The 12,415-nt window shown below is 38.2% G+C and overlaps 1 long non-coding RNA gene across 1 annotated transcript in view; it reads left to right on the forward strand.

Moving 5' to 3' along the window:
* The window catches only part of LOC119866675, a 60,616-nt gene extending 49,356 nt beyond the window's left edge, over nucleotides 1-11,260 (forward strand). The window contains exons 2-4 of the long non-coding RNA XR_005380867.1: nucleotides 9,322-9,389; nucleotides 9,946-10,098; nucleotides 11,118-11,260. This is a non-coding gene — a long non-coding RNA (uncharacterized LOC119866675). The remainder of the gene's footprint in view (nucleotides 1-9,321; nucleotides 9,390-9,945; nucleotides 10,099-11,117) is intronic.
* The last annotated feature ends 1,155 nt before the right edge of the window (nucleotides 11,261-12,415 follow it).

Raw genomic sequence — 12,415 nt, forward strand, 5'->3', positions numbered from 1 at the left:
TCTCACAGCTCCATTTGGGGAACACTACTTTAGAGTATTATAGAACTAGTTCCAGGCAAAGGAGTAACTGATGAATCTCACAAATTATATCAGTATTTCAAATCACAATATAAATCATGATACATAATTTTCTTCTAAGTTTTCCAAGTTTTACAACTGTAGGAATTGGTGCACAGTGGCTAAAAATAAACCAATAGATTACTGAGGGTCTGATCAACTGGACTCACTTCCATCTCCTTTACAATGACATAAAATGTACCTGAGCAAGCATTTATTGAGTCTCTACTGTGTTCTAGACACCATGCCATGTGCTGGGGATGTAAAAATTAACTATCTCAGGTCTTCAGCAACTCATTATTCATTGGTAAAGACACAGGTAAATAGATGTAATGTCATATTTCAATGACAGAAGCTTGTCCCAAAAAAAACGGAGCCATGGAGGAGGGATTCCAGTGAAATCTTCATGGTAGCCTGTGGTATGAGTGGACAAGGAGGTCATTTTAAATGGGGTCTGCATTTTTACTCACTAGTTTGTGCCAAGTAAAACATCCTTTATGTTTTAACTAATAATCAATTTCTTCTCAAATTGTCTTCTATTAGGAGTAAAAATTTTAATTAGTTGTTATAATAACAGAGTATGTGTGCCCTAGATGGAATGGAAGTCACCTTTGAAAAATTGTCTTGGAAGCTCACAGCTGATTTCTGTCATAATATTTTGTGTATATAGAGCACAGGCCAAGTGGGAATTCATTTTCAGAAATAGAAAAGTGGCCCTTATTATAAGCTGGTCTTATAAAACATCTGGCCCTAGAGCCCACAGCATGTCTCCCAAGGATCTTATTTGAATAAGATTCTGGGGTCGTAATTTTAAAAAATAATATTCAATTGATTTAGAAATGGAAAGTGTAGTTGCATGTTTTTTAGGAAAGATAAGTGCCTGAAAATAAAGTTGCTTTATTTTGTACTATACTGGGTAAAGAAAGACGATGAGAAAAACTTAAAAGAAAATTAATTCTTCCTTTGAGTTTAGCCATCAATCCCCCTCTAATTGTTCCTAAGGTGATTTCTGCCCACAGCACATCCCTGTTTCTGGATCCCACGAAGCACAGGCTCTTTGCTGCAAGTCCTTTGACCTCCTTCCCTCCCCCCAGCCCTCAACTAACCCCAAGTGACTTTTCATTCAACACTTCCAAGAGCAAATGAGTTTCTTTTGTCTAAAATTGTCTAGACAGATACCAGGGGTCAGGGAGGACCCCAGATTCCCTTTTCTAGCATGATCGTTGAGTCTGCATTAACTTACTCCATAGCAGCTCATGCTAAAAAGAGTTTAAAAGTCACTAATGTAAATTCATTTATTTTGCTACGACTATAGTGCTTTGTTGTCCATTATCTGGTGGCGCCTGAACATTATGAATATCACATTAACAGGAACAACCTCCTACTTAGCTTAGGATGCATATCTTGCTGTTTAAATATTTCACAAAGCCCAGAAGTACATGCGTATGTCTGCTATTGGGAGAGCAGAAAGCTTAATTATTACATTCCTGTATTTTAGTTGCAATGTAGGCTTTATTTTCACACTTCTGGCAGTTTTTTGGCTTGGAAAGATTTTAATAGTAATTCTTATACACAAAGAGAGTAACAGGAATTCCTCTCTCAGCTCAGTTATCGATGGACATAATAGATGACCTCGTAAACTCCCCAGCAATCTGAATCTACTCCTGAGGATTGTCAGCTGGATAATGAAGAAATATGTTCCAGGGTTCAGAAGTGACTGTTTTCTGCATGTGCGTGTGTGTGTGTGTGTGCGTGTGTTGCTGTCTATACACATACATGTGGGGCGGTGTGTATGTGTCGGTATATGCTAGAGTGTGTGTATTAGTATGTGTATAAGTGCATGTGTATTAGTATGTGCCGTGTGTGTTGGTTCGTGTGTACATGTTCATGTTTGTTGGTATGCATTAGTATGGTAGTGCATGTGTATTTGTATGCTAGGGCATGTGTATTAGTATGTGTTGTGTGTTACAAAAATAAGAGTGAGGATAAATGGACAAGTAGGAATAGAAAATTTGATGAGCATAGTAATCAAGCAAAGCTGGGTTCTGTTTGGTTTTTTTCCCATGAAGATGTTACTTAGACCTATTCGATAAAGCACTGGGGCAAAGAAGTCAGTAAGAGAGCGATAAATTGACAGAGAACAAGAGTGAGGAGAGAGAGTGAGAGCCGGACAGGAAAAGAGAAAGAAAGAAATCAGAGGATGGAAAGGCAGCAACACTACCTGGCCAATGGATGTCTCGGGCTTCCCCGTGGAACAATTACCATTGAGTACGAGAGGAAAAATGATTTAAAGGTCAAGTTCAACCACATGGGCTGAAATCCATCTCACCTTGGCTCTGTTTTGCTCCCCTTTGGAGGAGCAGTAATGATAAGCCTGATGAAGGACAGTGTGGAGACCAAGACGCCTGAAAGCTCTGAGCCTTTTGGTGACTCCTGGGGCTTGACAACACGTCCTCATGTCATCGCAGCACTGGCTCCAGAATGAACGGGAGAGTTGCCCTGGGATTAATTCCTTGTGTGTGGAGGGGTGGGGGGTGGGGAGGGAGAACAATAGTGGGAAAGAGAAGCATAATTTCCCCGGTATTGAAAGCCTTTTAGCTGCTGAATAGTCCTACCTGCTTTCCTACTGAGATGTAATTGCATGCATTTTTAAAAATTGAATGCATTTTTTTTAACTGAATGCCTTTTAATATGATATAGACTAGTAAAGATTCAGCCATCTAATTTATCTATGCAAGAAGTCTGCATTCAAGAGCCTTGCCTGGCAAAACAAAATAAACTCCCAGTTCCATTTAAAAAGAAGGGAGGTTTAAAAAAATAAATAAGGATCATGTTTTCAGGGATAAACATTCACGGCAAACAGGAAAACCGCGGTTTGGACCAAAGCCACAAGTAGGAAAATGAACAACAACAACAACAACAAAAACACCGGAGGATTTCTGAGAGCTGAAACAAAAACCGCACCAGAAGGGTGATGTGCTTTCCGACTCTCCCATTCCTTCTGCTCAGTCCCCACGTCAATCATGTCCCTCTCAGCGGTCACTAACCTGGCTATTTGTCTGTTTCCACACTACTGCATCACAAAACATCATGCCCACTTGCCTGGAAAAGATAATATCTCACACATATGGGGCTTGCCTTTGATCTCTGTGGTCGAGCTAGAGGTCAGAGGCCTGCCTTCTCCAGGCCCTTACTTCAAATGATTCCTTTCATTTACTGAGAAACCAAACGTTAGGAGGGCAAAGGCAGGAAAATAAAAGCCGTGATTTAATAGCAATTTATGTGTTTGGCCTATTTCAGTTTGGGTTTTATTCTCTTTGGGTCACATCTAATCCTCATTCCTCACTGCTACCTTGCCCTCGCTCCACCACCATTTGTTTGTTTTGTGGCCCTCAGACAAATTGGTGCTCTAAGGGATCTTCCTCCCTGTAACTTGCCATGTGTCATTTTGCCTTTCTGAACTGTAGCATTCAGAGACTTAATTCACGGGCTCTTCCTGACAGGAGGAAAATGTTGAATGTAAGTCAGAAAGCACCATTGGGGAGTGGGCTTTTGGATATTGAATGTTTTTAAACTGTGGCTAGAAACAGCTTTTTATAACTCACATGGTTCACTGAGAGGATGTTCTGTTTGTACACAAAAGGGGAAAAGGTGATCATGGAGCAGGTTGGACTCAAAATTGGAATAGAACTTAGACATGGAAAGTAATTTACATGTTCTCTTTCACGAATTAAACTAAAAATGATATCTCAAGGTGCTATACCGATTTTAAATGTAGAAATTTTCACATAAGATATAATCAATTATTTTGCAGCTATTTTACAAGGTCATTAATGACAATCATGATGCTGTGCTTGACCGCATAACAGTGTGGAATGTCCACATTTATTGAGGATGTCTTGTGTGTATCAGGCACTATGTAGGGTGATGAGTCATGTTTACTTCAATTCATCCTCACAATAAGCCTATGAGGCAGATATTATTATTTCTCTTTTTAAAACTACATGCAGCTAATCAGTGAGTTGCAAAGTGAAAGATGTAAACCAGGTTTGTTTCCTCTTGAATTGACAACCGCTCTGGTGAGATTGACTGGAACGGAAGAGTTTTACTTAAAGAATTAAAAAAAAAAAAAAGAATTTTAAAATACTGTACCATGCTTCTAAAAAAGGAAGGACTGGAGAGCTCAACTCATTAATGCAATGCTTGTGTCATGGCAACTCAGTGCTGTCCTGTTGATAATGGAGGCAGCCTCACTGAGGGTTCTGGAATCCCAAAGCCAATGTCAGCATGTGCCTTGGACAAGTTATAGAACTCCCCTAGATCCCTGTTTCTCTGTAATGGAATGAGGAGAGTATCTAGCTCACAGGGCTATCATGAGGATTAAATGAGATGGCACATGTGACACTTTAGTCCATTGCTTTATGTATTCCAATATTCTGGTATATATGTATACATGTTCCATATATTCATGTTCAAATATTTTATATATAATATATATAATGATACATATATGAAAAAATATATATAATGAGAAGATATATATCTAAGATAAATATATATTTATATAAATAGCTATAATATAATAAATATAATATTTATTATAATACATACAAATATAATATTATATGAATATATTATATGAATATTATATGAATATATAATATATAAATATATTATATATAATAAATATAAATATTATATAATAAATATTATATATAAATATAATATAAATATATATTAATAGCTCCCAGGTTGTGTGTATATATATTAGAATAGAATACACACAACTTGAGAGCTATTAATATATATTTATATTATATTTATATATAATATTTATATAATACTTATATAAATAAATATAATAATATAATAAATAAATATTAAATATATATATACATATATATATGTATATATTAGAGAGAGAAAGAGAGAAAGAGAGAGGAACTTGGGAGCTATTGTGCCACTCCAGTAGGACAGCACTGTTGAGTGAAAGTTAGGACTCATGAGAACATGACAGCCATGTAATATAAGTAGATCAAGACTTTTATAGCTCAAAAAGGTAAAGTGGGAGAAAATTGAACTGTTGAACATTGAAAAGTGGTTAGCTTATGGAGACTTGGAAAAGAACACAAGAACAGGACCTCTATGCATAGTAGTACCTGACATAAAATATACAAATATGGAATTCAGTTAATCTGCCTGAGAAGCTTTATACATGCAGTAGGAAGGCAAATCTACTGTCCTAGGGATGCTTCGTGGGGCATGGGAAATGTGTTGAGGACAGAGTCACACTACTATAGCATCTTGCTCTGTCAGTAAAATGGCAGGTAATATTCATAAGTAAAATGGACTTATGAGCCAGGCAGCCTTTGTTCAAATACCAGCCCTCCTGATTCTTAGCTGTGGAACCTTGAACAAGTCAACGTCTCAGGATCTTCATTTCTCCATTTCCCCATACCATATCGGCATGAGGGTTAAAGGAATTCATATATGCGAAGCACTTAGAGCACTGCCTGGCACCATGTCCATGCTCAAGAGATGTTCACTATATAGAGACCAGGTGTCAAACTTAGATACTCATCTCAGTGCCTAGAGGTTACACAGAAGGTTATTCAAAGCTTTGTCTCATGGCTCTCAGAACCTACTGGGAGCTTTATTAAGAAGAAAAGATGTGGAACTGGGAGGGGACTGCATGAGCTTTCAAGAGGTTTTCTAGAGTCTCCTTTATTTGTCACTAGAATAAGTTCACTGGATTTTGAGAAAGGGACACGACTGCTTTCAACAACCAGGATACCATCTGCTTCTTCTGCTCAAACCAGTCTCCTGAATAAATACAGTTCAGGAATAGCCTAACTGCTGAGGGAAAAGACTCCAGTGAATTCTCTCTGACTGAAAGTATGTAAGATTACAGATGTTGAAGAAATGGGAGTTGGTTGGGAGCCAGTGTCTATTTGTATTGGATGATTCCATAGATATACAAAATTTAGAAGGATTTTTGGAGGATGAATTGAGAGTTGAAGCTAATACAAAGAGAACAAGTGGATACTTTAATCAGAGGTGACTGCTGAGCATGGGAATCAAAGAATACCACTTTTTAGCATTGGGTAGCATTGGCATAGTCATGCAGCAGTATCTACACACTCAATTGCCCGATTTGTGATAAGCCAGCCCTTAGGATACCAGTTGAAAGGGCAGCTTCTCCCTTCACCCTGACATGAGTGAATCCTGTGCTTGGAAAAACCCATTGCCGATGCCGTAGAGGAGGGGGCAATTACACAATGAGAGAAGAAAGAGAAACCCCAATGGGGATGTAGATATTAGAAAAAGAAGTGAATTATTCATTGGAATCAGAGAAGAGGGCCTGGGGCTACAGACACAGGGGAAACCTGTGTTCCTCTTCAGGTCTTGGTTACGCCAGCTGAATGCTGTTTCTCAGGTGTGCATTCCACAGTTGGAAGTGCTGCACAACGGGATTAGCCCCACAGCACCTGTGATGATCTCAGCTCGATTTGACCTTGCAATACGTGAAGATCAGCTTGTCCAGCAAGAAATTCTTACTTTCAGCTCTCTTGAACTGAACCCAGTGCTGCTTTCCCACACTTTTCCCTTACCAGTAAGCCACCTTTCTCATTTATTTCAAAAATAATTTTCTTGAGGTCTCAACCTGAATCTTACCCTGATTCATTCCTGCTCACTAATCTCCCCACTTATAAAACTCTGAGGTCCTGAAAACCTGGAACTCTTACCCACCTGCTAATCGTTAAAACAATTACATGGTTAGGAGTCACAAACAAAGCAATTAATAATGTACCCAGGTCATATTTCCTCCTCGCCCCTTATGCAGGGGGATGAATTATGTCCTTGTCCCTTGTAGGAGCCATGTCTCTGGAACAATGACACACACACAAAAGAGGAGTGGAAAGGGGGAGTCTTTTTTACTTCTCCTGTCTAGACACCCAACTCTTGAAACCCTCACCTGACAGCAGGCTCTTGCTCCCAGTCTGCCTCACATTATCATTTACTTTAAAAATCCTGTACTTTTTTTTTACTCCACTGTGTGTAAATTAATTTTAGCTCATTAATTCAACATTTAGCATATATTTATTAAGCACTTACCTTTCCTGGTGCCAGGCTGCAGAAGTGGATCAAGTCGACCTTCTGGTGCTGATGTCCTCGTGATGGTGTGATCTGTACATCAGTGCTTTGCAAGCTAAATGAAAAGCTTTATGATGGTAGACAGGATGCTTTTTAGTTTTCTTTTTTGTTAATAATATGAACTTTGATACTAATGATCATTTATGCCATACTTCATAAAGAACCTTGAAAAGCACTTTGATCATGTCTTTTGATTTTTCCCAGTAGGAGGCACTGTCTCTGACAAGAGGTATTCTATATTCTATTCCTCAGAAATCCCCAGAATGCTTCACGTCACTACAGAGAGTGGGCTTCCTTTAAATTTCCTTTTTCTTTCTTCTTCTTCTTCTTCTTCTTCTTCTTCTTCTTCTTCTTTTTTGGTTAGCATTTCTTACAATAAAAAAGGCATTAGACTATATACAGCAGAGTATAAACATTAAATTCGGAAAACAGGGAAAGGTGGCCTTCTGGCTGATGAGGTGGAACCTTTTGCACAAAGGTATCATGGAATCCATGACTCCTGCATCATGGGAGCTGCCTTTTCAATGTAGTTTCAGTCTGGAAGTTGATCTTTTTTACTTCACTTCCCCACCTCAGGCCAGCGTGACTCAGAACAGAGGCTTCTGGAAGAAAAGGCTGTGGACTCAGAACTAGAATATATTATGCTAAGCAAAATAAGTCAGTCAGAAAGAGACAAATACCCTATGATTTCACTCATATGTGGAATTTAAGAAACAAAACAGATGAACATAGGGGAAAGGAAGGAAAAATAAGATAAAAAGAGAGGGAGGCAAACCATAAGAAACTCTTAACTCTAGGAAACAAACTGAGGGTTGCTGGAGGGAAGGTGGGGGGATTGGGTAACTGGATGATGGACATTAAGGAGGGCATAGGATGTGATGAGCACTGGGTATTATGTGCAATTGGTAAATCACTAAATTCTACCCTTGAAACTAATAATACCCTATATGTTAGCTAAACTGAATTTAAATTGAATAAATAAATAAATAAATAAATAAATAAAGTGCCCAACAGAAGAAAACTCCCCAAAAATGTGCAAAAAAATTATTTGTTCTAGCCTCATATTAGAATATGAAGTTGTCCTGGATCCATGATTCTTAAATTCCTCCCTAACTTTCCCAGCCAGTGTATCCCAACTCAAAAACACTTAAAAAGGAAGAAGGATAATATTTTAGTCACAAAGAATCCTATATTTTGAATTATATTAGTACCTATAAAGAAAGAGCATCAGCAAATGTGTTAATTATCTTTTAAATAATTTAGTTGGTGAATTAAGAGCATTTCATTTAACATTCTCTTAATTAACTATAATTTTAACTTTAAGTAGGCGTTGATGTACTTGAATTTCACCATTGTGTGAACAATCAGCATTTTTTTTTTCACAAAATGATTTCAAGGATAAAACTCTAACAATTAAGTTGTTAATACGCATTCAGTAAAACAAGGCACATTCCAGTGGAAATGCTGTCATTAGACCTTTATCAATTAGCATTTTGCTTCCTGTGACTTAGAGAAAGGGGGGAATTATAAGCCGTGAGTTTGGGCATGGAAGCAAATTTGGAGTCACACACTTTTCATCAAACAGTAACATCACTAGTTCTCTTAATAAGAATCTTTCAGAGATTTTTAAGCAGGGATGGAAGATGTTTCCATTTCGTTTCTTAAAAGATCAGTCAAAAAATAAGATAGGCTTGGTTGAGGGAGATGCTGCAGAAATGTGGAAGGATAGCTCCTATTAGACAGCAATTGCATATGATTGTAAGTAACAGAGACCCAGAATAATAGTTATTTAATATAGGGATTTAGTTTTCTCTTTCATAATGAGCATTCCAGGACTAAAATGGTGGCTCCTTCAGCTCTCACCTCTATCTTCCTAGAGTGCGCCTACATCCTCAAAATAATCTTATGATTGTAGCATGGCTGATGCAAACCTAGCCAGGACGTCCCCACTCCAGGCAGGAAAAGAAAGGCAAAAGAAATGGTCTTTCACAGTATGTTCCCCCTTTTAAAGATCTTTACTGAAAGCCCTACCTGCTTCTGCCTACATTCTATTTACTTGGACTACGGCTACCCAATCTACCAGAGAGGCTGAAACCTATAACTTTTCAGGTGGGCACACTGCTACCTCCAACCAAGGAGAACCTTGTTTAAAGGAAGAAGAGGACGATTGATATTGGGTAAGCATAGCTGGGCTTAAGATATATTTGAGAGTTGAATCTCTAGACCTTGTTGAATTGGAATAGACATGGGGAAAGGGCACAATCAAAATAGGGGCTACAGGGAATTGGGGAAAATCATGAAGCAATAACTTGGAAAATCAGAACTCCATCTGGAAATGTGAAATTTCAAGTACCTGTGAGATGGCTAGGTGGCATCTAGCACCTAGCATCAAGCAAGCACATAAGTGGAAAAGGAAAAGAAAAAAGAATAAGGTCCAGAGAAAAAGGTGTGAGCTGAAGGTACACGCTTGGGAGAGTGATAAGCTAGTTTGAAATTGAAGCTCTGGGTGGAATGGGGTTGCTCCTGGAGAAGTTACACAGGACCAACAGAAACTGAAGACCAATGAAAGGGAGCTGGCAAAGGGAACAGAGAAGAGGCCAGTGGTTTCTGCAGGAAACCAGCAAGATAAGATATGTCAAGGCAGCCAAACTGGAGAACCTTTTAGGGTTAGGGTCAACTTGTCCAATGCTTTTGAGAGGTTAAGAAAGTTGAGGACAAAGATATGTTTACCAGATTTGGCAAATGGAGGTCATTGGTGACCTTGAAGAGCAATGTCCACTGACCATTGGAGTGGAAGCCAACTGAGGTGAACTGAAGAGAAAACAGTAGATGAGGAAGCGCTGCAAGCACATGAAAGAGCCCTTTTACAAGATGGCTGACCTGGAGGTGAGCAGAGTCATAGAGTAATTGCTAGAAAAAAGACTGATGAAGGGATTATGTTTGTTGTTGATTTTTGTTTTTTAAGATGGGAGATACTGGAGAATCTTTGCATACTGAAGGAAATTATCCAATAGAAGAGAGAAGAGTTTTGAGGAAGAGATGGGGGAACCCAGAGGGCTGCATCTCTAAGCAGCAGAGGGGATGTAATCCAGGGCATAGTGGAGTCCTGGCATTCCTCATCCTCTGGAAGCTATAATATGCTGTATGAATGCAGTTCCAGAGCTCAGGCTCACTCACGCTCCAGTGATCTTTTTGTATTCTGAAAATGTACTCTTTCAAATCCTATGATTTTCTCTCTGAGACAGGATAACAGTTAATATCATTGGACCTATAAGGTAATAGCATCTGAATTATGCCCAATTCCATGGGCATAATTTGGAAACTCGAATTGCACTTCCCTTATTATTCTCATGACAACTTAGAGACTGAAATGCTCTGTGCACCCTGTCTGTATAATTAAATAAAGGTTAAATCATATATGAGTATGGTTAAATGCAAAATATGTGGGATTTTAAAAAATTTCTTAAGTAGAAGGAATATAGTAGTATGGTTCAGAGCACAGACTGCCAACTCTACTACTTACCAATTGAGAAATCTTGGGCAAGTTATTGAACGATCTGTGTCTCTATTTTCCCATCTCTAAAATGGGTATGATATCAATTCTTCTTTCACAAGAAATACAAAGACAAACTGTAATAGTACATGTAAAATTTAGCACATATTAGGTATCAATAAAGTACTCATGATTATGCATTCTATCAATGATGGTAGTTTGGGAGGGTATTGACACAAATCCTTAGTTACTAAGATTATTTAATACCACATTGAATACAGATCTTACTATAGTTTAAAATAAAAGTCATGAAAAAAATGTTAGAAAAAATTCATAAGAAAAATGCTAGTTGATATAATAAACCAAAAATTCATGCTTGAACATTAAAATTCTACTGTCTCTCCCTTCACAGATACATTAATTCAAGGGATCCTGGAGCCCTGGGATCGAGTCCCATGTCTGGCTCCCTGCATGGAGCTGCTTCTCTTTCTGCCTGTGTCTCTGCTTCTCTCTCTCTCTCTCTCGCATGAATAAATAAAATCTTTAAAAAAAAAAAAAAAAAACTTAACCCAAATCCTATTATTCCAGTTACTCTGTGCTGCCAAAATTTAAAAATCTTTTACTTATAAGTTTATAACTTAGAGATAAGCGTATACAAAGAACAATAGACATTTTTAGTACAGAATTTTTATAGCATTTTTTTCAAATAAATACATATGAAATTATTGTTGAAATATTTTTATTATGGAAAACACAAAAATGGAAAAGAAACTACCTCAAATCTCTTTATCTAGAGATAAACATTTTGGTATGTGCATTTTTAATTTAATTTCTACACATACATGTTTTACATTTTTTCCTAAAACCCTGGACTCATATTTTACACGTTGTTTCTCAGTGTCATTAAATATTCTTCTACAGTGGGACACCTGGGTGGCTCAGCAGTTGAGCATCTGCCTTCAGCTCAGGGTGTGATCCCGGGGTCCCGGAATTGAGTCCCACATCGGGCTCCTTGCGAGGAGCCTGCTTCTCTCTCTCTGCCTCTCTTTCTGCCTGTGTCTCTGCCTCTCTCTGTGTGTCTCTCATGAATAAATAAATAAAAACTTAAAAATAAATAAATAAAATTTATCTAGGGACACCTGGTTGGCTCAATTTGTTGGGTGTCTGCCTTCAACTTGGGTCATGATCCTGGTATCCTGGTATAGAGCCCTGCTTTGGGCTTCCTGGCTTAGCCGGGGAGCCTGCTTCTCCTTCCCCCACCCCTGCTTGTTCTCTTCCTCTCTGTCAAATAAAAAAATATTTTTTAAACAAATTTTAAAATTATTCTAAAACAAACAGAAAAACTAAGAAGGCATGATAACTAAACACAACATTAGATTCCTGACTGGATTCTGGAACAGAAAAGGACACTCTTGAAAAATCTGGTAAAATCCAAATAAAAGGCTGTAGGTTAGTTAATAGTATTGTACTAAAGCTAATTCCTTAGTTTTGATAACTATAGCATGGTGTAGAAGGTGTTAAAGTTAGGGAAAGGTACAAGAAGTTGAATGAAGGATAGATGGAAACTCTGGGCGATTTTTGAAACTTTTCTCCAAATCTAAAATTATTTCAGGGATCCCTGGGTGGCGCAGCGGTTTGGCGCCTGCCTTTGGCCCAGGGCGCGATCCTGGAGACCTGGGATCGAATCCCACGTTGGGCTCCCGGTGCATG

This window comes from Canis lupus, chromosome 29 (assembly GCF_011100685.1).
Source record: "Canis lupus familiaris isolate Mischka breed German Shepherd chromosome 29, alternate assembly UU_Cfam_GSD_1.0, whole genome shotgun sequence".
NCBI lineage: Eukaryota > Metazoa > Chordata > Mammalia > Carnivora > Canidae > Canis > Canis lupus.